General features: G+C 32.1%; 1 long non-coding RNA gene across 1 annotated transcript in view; it reads right to left on the bottom strand.

Moving 5' to 3' along the window:
* LOC128555459 (uncharacterized) overlaps window positions 1-13,242 on the bottom strand; it is a 75,184-nt gene that overhangs the window by 20,357 nt on the left and 41,585 nt on the right. Inside the window, exons 5-6 of the long non-coding RNA XR_008370068.1 lie at window positions 845-1,573; window positions 92-252 (exon numbers count right to left, since the gene is read on the bottom strand). This is a non-coding gene — a long non-coding RNA (uncharacterized LOC128555459). The remainder of the gene's footprint in view (window positions 1-91; window positions 253-844; window positions 1,574-13,242) is intronic.

Genomic DNA, 13,242 nt, shown 5'->3' with positions numbered 1-13,242 from the left:
AATGTCGGACAGTTATCCTCGAAAACTGTTATAAAATTGACTGAAAATCGTAATGGAAAATGCTTTCAAGATGCAAGGAAAAGGTACTTACGGGCATCCCAAATCTTAAGATTTCCTGGGGGAGATCCTCCACAACCTCCTTACGAGAGGAGGAAACATCCTCTCCTGTTCTCCCCTTCTCCTGCCTTTGCCACTCGCGGGACGCCTTCGACGTCCCATGGCCGGACCACATTTTCGAAGCCGGCGACGGCCCTGTAATTAGATAAGTGATTATACGGTTACTGCAGATTTGCTACTGTATATAATTAGGCACAAACATTAAGATTTTTTAACAGTCCTCAATAAAAGCGAGGCTTCTCATTTCAAATGTCACATGGAGACTTATAGACTAAACCCTAAAGAAGCAAAACTAAACCGCAGCAATGTTTTATATGTACATTCACATCAAAAGTGAAACAAGTTAAATGATAAAATTATTCGTACATTATTTTACTTAAGAATAAAAGGGCTTAAAATATTAGCAAATAATATGGTCGTTTAACAAAATGTTCATTAATATTTTCTCCCTTACATTTTATTCCTTTCCTTTCTGTTTAATAAATGTTATTAGTCAGTTCAAAAATCAAATTATCATTATTTTTGCGTTCCGATTTAAATATCTTAAATTTTTCCTGGTACGGTCAATCCAAGATCATCATAGATAATGGTGTATTTGTGGTATACTTTATATAATGATTATAACTAACGGTCAATAATTATTTTTAATGTTTATTCCTAAAGTTTTGAGAATTATATCAGATATGAATATAACATTATATCAATAAATAGAATAGAACTTACTCACCGATAATGATATTCCTTTACTATAGCTATTCACAATTCAACCTGTATGAAACATTGTCATCATCAATTATAATATACATTCACAATATGTATGAATATTCCGAATTGTATTGAAATTAAATCCGGTCAGAATATCACCAATAGTTACATCTTTTCATTATGTCTGTGAATATTCCAAATTGTACTGACAATTATTCTTGCGTATTGCAAATTTTGTTCAGAATTAATCCGACCAGATTATCACAAATAGCTATATTCCTTCGCTTTGGCTACGTATATTCCAGTAAGATCTAGTTTGAATTCACAAACATAGTTATAATTAAACCCACAAATAATCATATCACTAGATCTAAGTCAAACTCCGTTGAAAAATTTTAATCCAATTTAAATACATATATTATATTATTATTGTTATTATAAAACCTTCTCACAAATAATTATGCTCATTCTCTATATGTGTAATCTTAATTGCATTGGAAATTTAATCCATCCTGTTTGAGTACATAGTATAAGCACGTAATATTTCATACCATAACCTCGCGATATTTTCAATTCTGATCAATGACAACTGATTGTCAGACGAAACAGATTGATGTTAACTTTTCTAATAGCCATTTGAGAAAGATGTCGTGCACATTGATTGTTATTTCTCCACCTTTGAATTATACAAACGCATCAATAACTTCAAAGGCTTTCAGAGGCTCCATTCCAGTATCAATTATTTCAAATTCTGAAAAGAAACAAGAAATACATAAGAATATCAAACGGGTATAGACATGTTCAAGCTACTAACACATCATAAGGCGTGTGTATGTCCATTGATAATTCCGCGATAAATTGCCTGAATGGATCGCGTTGCCTTAAAATACAATTCAATAAATGAATAGACGACAGTATCAAACATATCAAGCGAAAGAAAATAAACAAATAAAGGAGTGCAATGAGGTACCGCCCAACGTCCTTAGTGGCAAAACACCTGCTTATGATGCACCAGACCTAAATTGTTATCCCGACGTGAAAATTCTTTAACACATTAAAGGTATGGTACCAGAAGGCAAGATATATTAGACGCAAACATACTAGAGCAATCAGCAATCAATAATTATATTCTCTTACTCCGATGCATGTCATCCTCTTGTTACAGACGTCATTTGGATCTTATTTTTATGTTATGCAAAATAATTTCTGTAAAGATGGACTCTACTTCATTACTAATACAATGTAAGTCGATGGATGTATGCACTCAAACTGCAAGATAGAAATTGTTTCAGCAACCCTAATCTACCATTTTCATGTCTCTTTTATATTTCAATACGCGTTAATTACTTATAACACTGTAATGAAGTTTTGAATAAGGTAATTTGTTATATAATAATATAATATATATAATAAATTACCTTATTCAAAACTTCATTATATATATATATATATTGTAAAATTATCAAATGACATCACACACTTGCTTAGATTTTCTTGAATATTAAAAGAAAAGTCACAAACTCGTTTCGCCGTGAATGGCCAAAAAGAGCGTCATTTCAAAAAGAAAATTGAAGGTGAAATAACATCAAACTAACAACCAACACAATAACATAATTACGAACAATATGAACTCCGCTCACTTTACGAACTAACACTATCCGGACTGACTTAGAATCTAGATTCAGACACACATTGCATTTTTAAAAAGAATTATTCATATCGTTAGAAACAAAATATTACACAATAGCACTATCCTTATAAATTAATTAAATCTAAAAATTGAGATATACATACAAGAATATTAAAAGTAGCTGTTATAAGGGTAGAGTTGTAAAATAAGCCATATATTTCAATAATTTTATATATCAGAGTACAAAAGCGTGAATCTAGATTATAATGTAATGAATATATAAAAGTGTTGAAATAAATAGTCAGTTCGTAATGCAATATTGCCGTTGTGTACCGTTTTAATTAGATATTTTTACAGAGTTGATAATTAATAAATTTTAAGGAACATGTTTTTAAATAAGTTTAGCTTTCTTCTCAATACTTTATTTGTGTAAATTTATGTTTGTTGTATATTTGCTAAAAAATATTGTTTAAACCAATTGATAAATATTGATAAATATCAATCTATATTTCTTGTATAAAAATGTAGAGAATCAATAATCTGATTACTAAAGTTGCTTGGTCTTCCAAACATTTTGCTTACTAATTGCCATTAGAAATAGTAATTCCTCAAAATAGTATCTAAGTTAGTCTTGATCAATCAGAAGACTTTATATTTTTTTGTTTGAGGCTTACCCTCATCCCCACTCCCCCACACACACCACGAATAAGTCAATAATTTGTCTTACAAGTAGAGATCTGACGGGTAAACATGGCACAGTATACTGCTGCACTCTGCCTATCTGAAATGTTTTTATTAAAGCGACTAGAGTTCAAGTTATCATTTTTCAGACCCATTCTCTCTCCAAAATGTATGTTAAAAAGAAAAAATATTAAATTAATATTTATGAAGTGTTAATAGTTACAAAATTATTTTAGTAACTTTAAACGTTCGCCGCCAAGAAACTGATTGCTGGTTGGACTGAGGAGTGAGGTCAACTACTGTTCGTCTATCTCCTAGCAAAGCCAAATGCGTCTTTACTCTTTCAATAAAATGCCCTTTGAAATAATGACATCATTTTGTATTCGCTTTTTTTTTGTTGTTGTTGTTTGTTTTTTTGTTTATTTTTGCCAGTGAAAGGTTTCATATACATATTAATTTAGAACATGAAGCACATAACATTAAGTAGATACGCACAAGTCATGAATGAACATAGTTACTCAAAATGTATAAAACAAACATGTATGTAAATCACTGTCCAAATTAGAAACGGAAAATCTTTTTTTCTGTTTTGGTCCAAAATGTATTTCAGCGGTCAAAATAAAGGCATTTGCATAACAAAACAAGACATTTTGTGTAGTCAGTACGAATTTAATCACCAAAATGACTTATTCAGCGTAAATTCCTTATAAAATGTTCACTTAAACTATTCAAGCACCAGCATGTAGGGTTTCATCGGGAATTCCCGACAAAATATTTCGATTTCATGTGTTCCATTTTCAGACGTTTTTCATACTGAAATGTTCAGTTAAAGTATTGAAGCACCAGCATGTAAGTTTTCATCGGGAATTCCCGACCAAATAATTCGATTCCATTTGTTGCATTTTTAGACGTTATTCATACGGAAATGTTCACTTACACTATTCAAGCACCAGCATGTAGGGTTTCATCGGGAATTCCCGACCAAATAATTCAATCCCATTTGTTCATTTCTCAGACGTTATTTATCTAAATGTATGAAATAAATAATTGTGGTGTAGTGAACAGTAGAAATTTACGCTGAAATATAGGAGAAGAAATCAAGTTGCTTGATTTTTTAAACACACAAACAAATAAACAACGACGAAATATAATGGAATACTCAGAGCTTTATTATTCCCTTAAACTAACTACAGCTCTAACTAATATGCTCAACGCGCAAAAATACGTAAAATCATTAACAATAATGCGTAAACAGATGTATAATTATTAAACAAATAATTATAGTATAGCCAATGCATGAAGCACTACACATATGGTCATTATTTAAGTATCAGTTCATAACCAAGTATGGGAAAAGTATATGAAGCAAATAACTTCAATTTATACAACAATAATAGATAATAGAATATAATATACATGTAATCAGCAATACAAAATATCGTCTAACTCACAGAAAAAAGATGTAGAAAATATAATAGGTAAGAGTAGATTTCTCGGAAGACCAGAGCAATACAAACACAGCCTTAGAGCGTAGGCCCACGAAAAAGAAGATGTAATTGAAAAAATAAAAGATGATGTAAATTAAGGGAGAGTAGGGAGGAATGTTTTACTATTAAATTCCAAGCGCTAGTTCGTAAAACATAAACTGGGCTGAAAGGTCAGAAAATCTCTAGCCCCCAAGAAAAGTCACGTGATGGCCGAAAAGGCGCTGCAAAAGGGCGCCGCTGTTCGTTTAATGAACTTAATTCTATGAAAAATCAAAAAGCATAAAAAATATATACTAAATATACAGAACAGAACTGAAAATTTATTATGACTTTTACAAGGGACATCACCGGCAATACAAACATAACATATTTTCAAATACAAACAACCACATAATCATTTACTATGTATTTCACCAGTAATGTATGTAAAATTTAATTCACCGGCATTGGATTATCCAATACATAAGCAAATTCATAGACACATCATAGTGTTTTAACAATAGTCATCCAGTTCTTGTAGGATGTGTTACATGTTCCAACGACTCTTCATACTCGTATACACGATTTCAGATAATACTATCTGTAATCAAAACTTTAAAACAGTACTTTTTAATGTATACCTATCGACTAATATAAAATTAGTATATGACTAATTCTAAATAAACTCCAACAGAATATGTTCTACTTTTAATCAAAAAAAAAAAAAAATGTTTACAAAACATTAAATGCATTCTTTCTATTTCCTCCCACTTCGTATAGCGCAAAACTTCTTCTGAATAATTCAAAATTGAACTTATTAATGATTCAAACAATTGACATGTTTTAGGGGATACATTAATCTCCCTACAGTTTTTTAATATTTGGTTTTTTGTTTAACGTCGTTTTTACAACACTATTTCAATCATGTAACGGCGGGCAGTGTTCCTGGGTTCTGTGACAGTACAAACCGTTTCTCCGCAAGTAACTGCCAACTTCCCCACATGAATTATCAAAGGTGAAGGAGGAATGATTACAGACACAATTCCTTTCGTCATATCGTCACGGAGACCATACGTCCATCCCGGGGATCTAAATTGCGACCCTGTGATCCATAGACCAACGTTCTCCCTACTAAGATAAGCGGGCGGACTCCACAGAATTTTTTCACTAACACACTAATAGCTTAAAGCGGCTTTCAGTATGATATCCTTGATTTAGTCTTCGAACTGAAAATTAGTCCCATCTTTTCACTGACAACTGCTGCACACTTTGTCATTGTATGGTTGACACATCTTCTTAATCTGTTTTCATACATTTTAGCTGAAAATAATAAAAGATTAATAGAAAAATAAAGGCATTAAAACATATCAACACTGTATTTTCTTAAAATATATTATTTTAATAGCAGAATAAAATCTTAGTCATGCACGAAGATAGTATTGTACGGTGGCACAGAGGTGTTGTATACTAATACATGCGCACGTAATAACTAATATGTACGCAGGTATTAGAATAAAAATGTCAGCTCATATAAGTAGAAAAACACCTGCACACGTATAACTTACTGCGTGCGCTAATAAGTGCGCACGTATTAGTTAAAAAAAACATCACCGCACGTAATAGTATAACAACATCGGTGCACATATTAGTAGAAAAACACTTCTGAATACAAATAACTGATTACGTGCGCACGTAATAACTTATACGTGCGCACGTTTTAGTTTATTAATAAAAAAATCACCGCACGTATTGGTATAAAAAAACATCAGTGCATATATATTAAGTGGAAAAAACATTTTCTTACGTGTACTTAGGTAATAGGTGCACACGTATTAGTTTAAAAAACAAACATATTTGTATAAATTATTTTGTGCGCATGTAATAGCTAATATTATAACATCTGGATACGCATTAGCATAAAACGCATCTGCGCACATGCAAGTTTTAAAAAAAAAGGCATCTATGGACGTATTGGTATAAAACGTCTTTAAACGTATAAAGAAATACGTACGTATGTAATAGCAATTTAGTAGAAAAATCATCTGTGCACCAAAACCTTATTTTGTTTGCACGCTATAGATAATTCGTGCGCAGGTATCACTTTAAAAACATATTTTTAAAACTAATACGTGCACATGTAATAAACTATACGAGTACAAATGCTTTTTAAACTAATACGTGCGCACGTATTATCTATAAAGTTTTACGTACACAAATGTTTTTTTTCTACTAATATGTGCGCTGATGTTTTTTTTTTTTTATACCAAAACGTTTGGTGATGTTTTTAAAACTAATACGTGTGCATGCAATAAGGTATACGTGTGCAGGTGTGTTTTTTCTGTAACTTTATGTGCGGTGAATTTTTTATACTAAAACGTGCAAACATATCATTAATTACCTGCGAAAATATTAGTATAAAAATCAGCTGTGTAACCTCTGTGTCACTGTACACAAACCCTCTAAAATATATAATGGCTTACACTTCAATTTTTGCCCGGCTACGTCCTTAACACTGATGTACTTTCTATAATGTACAATAGCTCCCCCGGGCCTACATTTCATTTTTAAAAAAAATCAAAAAACAAAATCCAGATTTACACCAAAAGGCGGCATGTTCTAATTTCTAGCCTGACCTGGCCTGGCCTGGCCCGATGAGCCCATTTTTTTCCGACTGGGCCGGGCCAGGCCAGGCCAGGCCATAGATTTCAATTTTGAAAAAGGTGAAAGTCATTTCTATAGCATCTTTAAAATCTTTAATGTAAGAATTTGGAGGGGGGTGGGGGTGCAAACCTTACCTACAATTTTGGCCTAACTGCGCCCCTGAATTGTAAATTTGATTTAAAAAAAAAGTATAGGTCTGGTTAAGCTCTTGTTATTCAATTGCATTCAGCTGCGTTTTATATATTATAGTATTATAAAACATATTGCCATTTACATTATCGACCAATACCGTACAAATGCAGTTCGTTGATTAAATATTCTGCTTTGGAAATACATAAATTGTCTTTGTCTGGATGGATATAATCTAGCCATGATAGCTGATGTGTAGAAAAATATCTAACTTTGGAAACCGGGTCATTGCTTTCAACACAGCCGCACCCAAATTTAATATAAAATGGGTAGCCCCTAAGTTATTAATAAGTAAAATTTTGATATATATATTATACATATTATTGTCTACTATATACACACCGATTTACCTACAATCCCATTTTGTTGCCGCTGATGTCTGTATTTTCTCTGTTCAGGGGCTGTGGCACTAAATCTTGTTATGTTATTGCTAATAATTCCATCCTCATCAAATTGTTAAAAACATTATTGTTGCGTAACAGTAAAACTTCATTTTCAGTTACATTACACAAAATTTATGTTTTATCACAAGTTACAATATAAAATGATTACATTGGTTATTCCATAATTTCATTATGAAAAACAGATTCAATAGAGATTTTTAACAAACACATTTCAAAATAGAACAACTATTGAGTTATCACATTTATTCTTGGTGTGGTGCACAAATTTACACTACGCTCATTATACATGTTCTCAAACCACAGTTAGAATACATTCCAAGCTTATCAGATGGTCAGTGCCATTAATACACATTATCTGGGTCTTAATGGGGCATCATGCTGGAAAGACAACAAGATTGAAAGTTCACTCGCCGGCTACCTTTGTCCTAAAAAAAGTAAAAATAAAATAAAAGCCCGATTCATTTCTGTGTTGATATCAATGTAAGGCTACTGTTTGATATAATGTACTTAGCCGTATGATTTGTCGTTGTAAATCATAGATTTGCATGTACGAAACAAATTGATTCCATCTTATTTTTTCGGACAGACTTTAGCAAACGCTTATAATGGACTTTAATGCATGTGCGTGTACCTATATGATTATGCAATTTTAAAACGCTTGAAATTCTACATGAAAAACGCACTTCTGAAAGCAAAATTAAGTACAATTACGATTTGTAGTGTTTGCTTTTAGTCAGATTCGGAAGCAGTTTATTATTACTCCTAAAACGCTAACCGAATTAAAATAATTATTTTTTGTGTAAATCTCCTTAAAAAACTCCAGTTCATTTGAGTATTACCATCCAGTGAATATTTCTGCAGATAAGACTAGTTCTTACACCTTGATATATATTTTTATTTACTTTTTTATTTTTAAAAATGTGAAAATAGCCAGTCTATACTTTAATCCAATACATTAGTTTACAGCTTTACGAAATTTTACATCGCAAATATTAGGGGTGTAATCAATGTCAAATTTAGACCACTGTCTTACTTATACATACCAGTGATGTATTTGCGCCATGTTTATCTTGTTTCACTGAAACCATCTGAAAGAAAGATGCCTAGCAATCAATGGTTTGTGGAAATTACCTTTGTAGTAGCTTGCCACATCAAACGTTTTAAGTGTATGTTATCTACATACATGTATTGTTCTATTAAACATTTACTTTGCTTATTACGAAATAATAAGTTCCCAAACGTGGTGTATCGTAGAATGCTAGTAACCCGTGTTTTGAGTTCTAATGCGTAAGAAGAATATTATTTCGTATAAGAACGAAAAACTCGGGTTATTTAACGATAAGTCACACTTGGGGAACTTATTATTTCGATTATAATACGACATACTAGTAATAACAGTTTTAGAAAAAAAAATGGTAACTACTTTTTACGATCGTGCTACGCACCTGGATCGGATTACTTCATTGCACGCGAGTGGTTTATTGCAGAATAACCCGAGATTGATTTTGCTCTACATGTATGTAGGTTATTTGCTGGTCGTGTTAGAATTTATGACAAACAGACAATTATTACCGAGCTTAATATTTAAAGGGTATTTGTTTGTTTCAATACAAGATCGAAATATCTTTCACGAGTGAACACCAGATGCAGTATGTTTACGAATATATGAGTGAAAACAATTTTGATCTTTCATGTTTTTTTTTTCTTTTTAATTCATGTTTTCTCGAAACACGTCAATTTTATAGTTTCTTACCAATTAATAAGATGTTTGATATAATTTCAGTGTGAAAGAATCTCAGATATATTTCACTTTTAAATATATCGGTAACTCATTGAAAGCATGAAATAAAACTAAATTCCAAACACTTGAACTAAAACAATGTTCCAATTACATGAAAAAGTTTGAGCTGTTAAATACATCAGAAATAAGTATGAGAGTTAGAAAATCACTCTTACAGTCATCAAGGTGTATGTGTACATTAATAAGGCTGTGCAAATCTCGAAAGTGTGTCAGCTCTGCATCTTTTACATCTTTAAAGGAACTTTAATGTAACAGTATGGTATAGATATTATATATTACCAAGTATCTAGCTAGGGTCCCCTGAAATAGGCAGTTTCACATGTCCGTTCTATATCTTTTCGTCCCTTGAAAGCATTTTCAAATTAGTTTTCACTAATGTGTTTTTTCCGGCTGCGTGCAGAATGCAACTTAATTCACCATTCTTTGAAATGATACCATAATTGTTAGACATTCACTTTTTCAACGTTGTTTTCTAAATTATCTTGTATTTTAAGGTATGGATAGATATTTATATGCTTGATGGTCCGTGGTCCAGTGAAAAAAAAATTGAAAGCCGTAACCCAGAAATTAGGCAAAGGTTGAGCTATACCATGATGTTATACTATCATTCAGGAAACCTTTAAGGGAGGATTTCGGTCTGAGCAACATGTCGGTAAAATTATCTCTTATTATGTTAAAAAATTCCAATTTTTTCGGATTGTGTGTTGATACATAAGGTATTATATTTTCATCTTGTTTTTCTTTGGTCTTTCTCAATTCTTTTTGATCAATTGATAATGCTCTCTGTATTCCTTTTTCAATTAGTTTTAGAGGATACATGTATCTTTAAGATGTATATATATAGTGTATCTTAGAAAAATAACGAGAAATGGAGAATTGAACATAAAATGCGATTATTGTCACTTTCTTTTAAAAGTCAAATGAAAAAGATCATACAGTTACGTTTTTTAAAATTGCAAATTGCATTTTTCATTATTCATAATTCAAGTATTTACGATCTCTTTTTAAAGGACAAAGTCCTACCTGATTATATAAACGGAAATGAGCATATACAGTTCTAAACCTATCAAAGCAATTTATGATATATACAATGTGCTTGAACGTTTTATCTGTGTTGTTTGAAATAGAAATTTTCAGATATATCACAATGCTAAATTCCTTCATCTATCAACTAAACCTTTCAATGCGTATGCCTCTGGTACAGTGCTAAACTATTGTGAATACATCTATATTCATGCATTTGCTTCATCTTATGAACAGGTAATACAGGATACAGAGCTTCACAGCTACCTGGAATCAAGTGTTCGAGTATCGTATCAGTTTGTTGTTTGATTGTACGTGTAATGCTAATTGGTATTGTTGTAATTAATATTTAAAGTAACGTACGTTTCAATCCATTTTAATTACTACGGATTAAAGCACTTAACTAAAATCAGTTGGAACAAATATGTCTAAAATACATCAATGCACTACTGACACGTTCCAAACAAATGGTGCAGACTCTGTACGTATGTACAAAAGATTCTTAGCTTGTTTTGTTTGTTTTGCGTTTAAGGCCATTTTTCAACAGTACTTCAGTCATGTAACGGCGGGCAGTTAACCTAACCAGTGTTCCTGGATTCTGTACTAGTACAAACCTGTTCTCCGCAAGTAACTGCCAACTTCCCCACATGAATTATCAGAGGTGGAGGACTAATGATTTCAGCCACAATATCGTTTATCAAATAGTCACGGAGAACATACGCCCCGTCCGAGGATCGAACTCGCGACCCAGAGATCCGTTGACCAACGCTCTTACCTACTGAGCTAAGCGGGCGGGCTATATTCTAAGCTTGTATAATGAACTTTCTCTTATACTGATACCAAAAACGACTTCTTGCAACTTCTCACATCAAATTTTAGAGTACAACATGTATATTTCTGTTATATGGTGAATCCAGTCTGGCAATTTCTAACATTTTTTCTACCTGCAAATTGACAGCCTGGGGAAACCTGTTTCTCGACCGAAGCGCCACCTATATTACACCCGAAATATGCGGTTGTATGATAAAGAACGATAACTTCTGAAAGCAATAATCCGCGGCTAAAAGTAGGAATGGAATTCTCACGGAAAAGACAGATCGGAATCGTGTATTTACGAAGGTTTCCGATCATTTCCGGCTAAAGACAAATGCCAGTTTGTACCAACAAGTTGCTACAACTTTTAAATTATATGTCAGAATAAACTTAAATGTGAGTCTTACTAACCAAATTGTAAGATATTATATTAATTAATGCAGACCTAGTCATCTACGAAAATTGTCGAATTTTCGACAACATTGCCTCGTTTTCGTTTAAAACACGCGCAAATATGATCACACGTTAATTAGGTTATTTATAGAAAATCGATTATCAATAGTTACATGGAAACTCCTTCAGATTTCCCCAGGCGTTGATAATACCAGAAACTCGATGAACGCCAATTAACACTAATTAGCGCCAATTAAGTCGGGGTCGTAAATGCATAGATATTAGGTGTGATTTCTTCTGACAAAGCATAAATATTATCAACGGCTTCCCAAGCTATGTGTCCTCTTGTGTAGTTCTGAAATATACGTTACCGAATTTAGATAAAGAGGGGTACTAGACATAATGTTTTATCAGATGTAATCTAAATGTAACAGTTAAAATACATTATATTTTGAATGTACTAGTTTGTTTGTATTTGTTTATAGTTATAAAAGTAGAATATTGAATTTTAGTAACAACAATGATACCACAACCGTAATATGAACACGGAGTCTCATCTATGTTTTCGTTAAGGAAATGAAATATAACTGCGTAATTCAGTAATACCGTCCCACAGTATAAGTGATATATGAAAATCACTATGGTCAAAGAAACAACACTATTTGAAGAAACATGTTTTACCAAAAGTGGCATTTGTTTCACTACCTAAGTTGTACTACATATGTATGATGTTCTATAACTTCAAAATGTACAGTGTTTTTTACATCAGAACACACAATGCATATAAACCATAATTTCATACAATCTTGAATTGCGTTAATACAATCTTACCTTCCATAAATATCAAAATAACGCATTAAAAATATAAAAAAAACCCCTCTATCTTGAAACCACCACAGTCCATCGAATCCAAACAACTATTCTACATGTAACTTTAATGTTACTTAATGTACTGTATAATTATGGTAACGTATGTTTCATGATTATGTTTCCTTATATCTTAGTAATGCTGTAAAAACTGTCTGAGTAAATGCTTTGAAATGCCAATAAGCACGATTTATGCATTAGCCTAGAATATTGATTTACGAAACATGAAATTGGATAGGTGACCATTAAAACCAATATATACTTTCAAACAGAGAGAATGGGAATAATTTTTGTTTCATGTAGAAAGCGACATCCGGTCTTAAACAATCCCGGAATGAATGTATTAATGGCTAAAGTGGATGAACATTTGCCTAATTTCTGGGTTTCAATATGGAAAAGAAGACTAGAAGACTTACAGAAACTGGCCCACAGACCATTAAGGTAAAACAATGTTCTTAAAGAAATTGCCATTACCGAATAATGTCTTTTATA

This window comes from Mercenaria mercenaria, chromosome 3 (assembly GCF_021730395.1).
Source record: "Mercenaria mercenaria strain notata chromosome 3, MADL_Memer_1, whole genome shotgun sequence".
In the NCBI taxonomy this organism is placed as follows: Eukaryota; Metazoa; Mollusca; class Bivalvia; order Venerida; family Veneridae; genus Mercenaria; species Mercenaria mercenaria.
The sequence above is the reverse complement of the archived record's forward strand: the minus strand, read 5'-3'. Positions and strand labels throughout refer to the sequence as shown.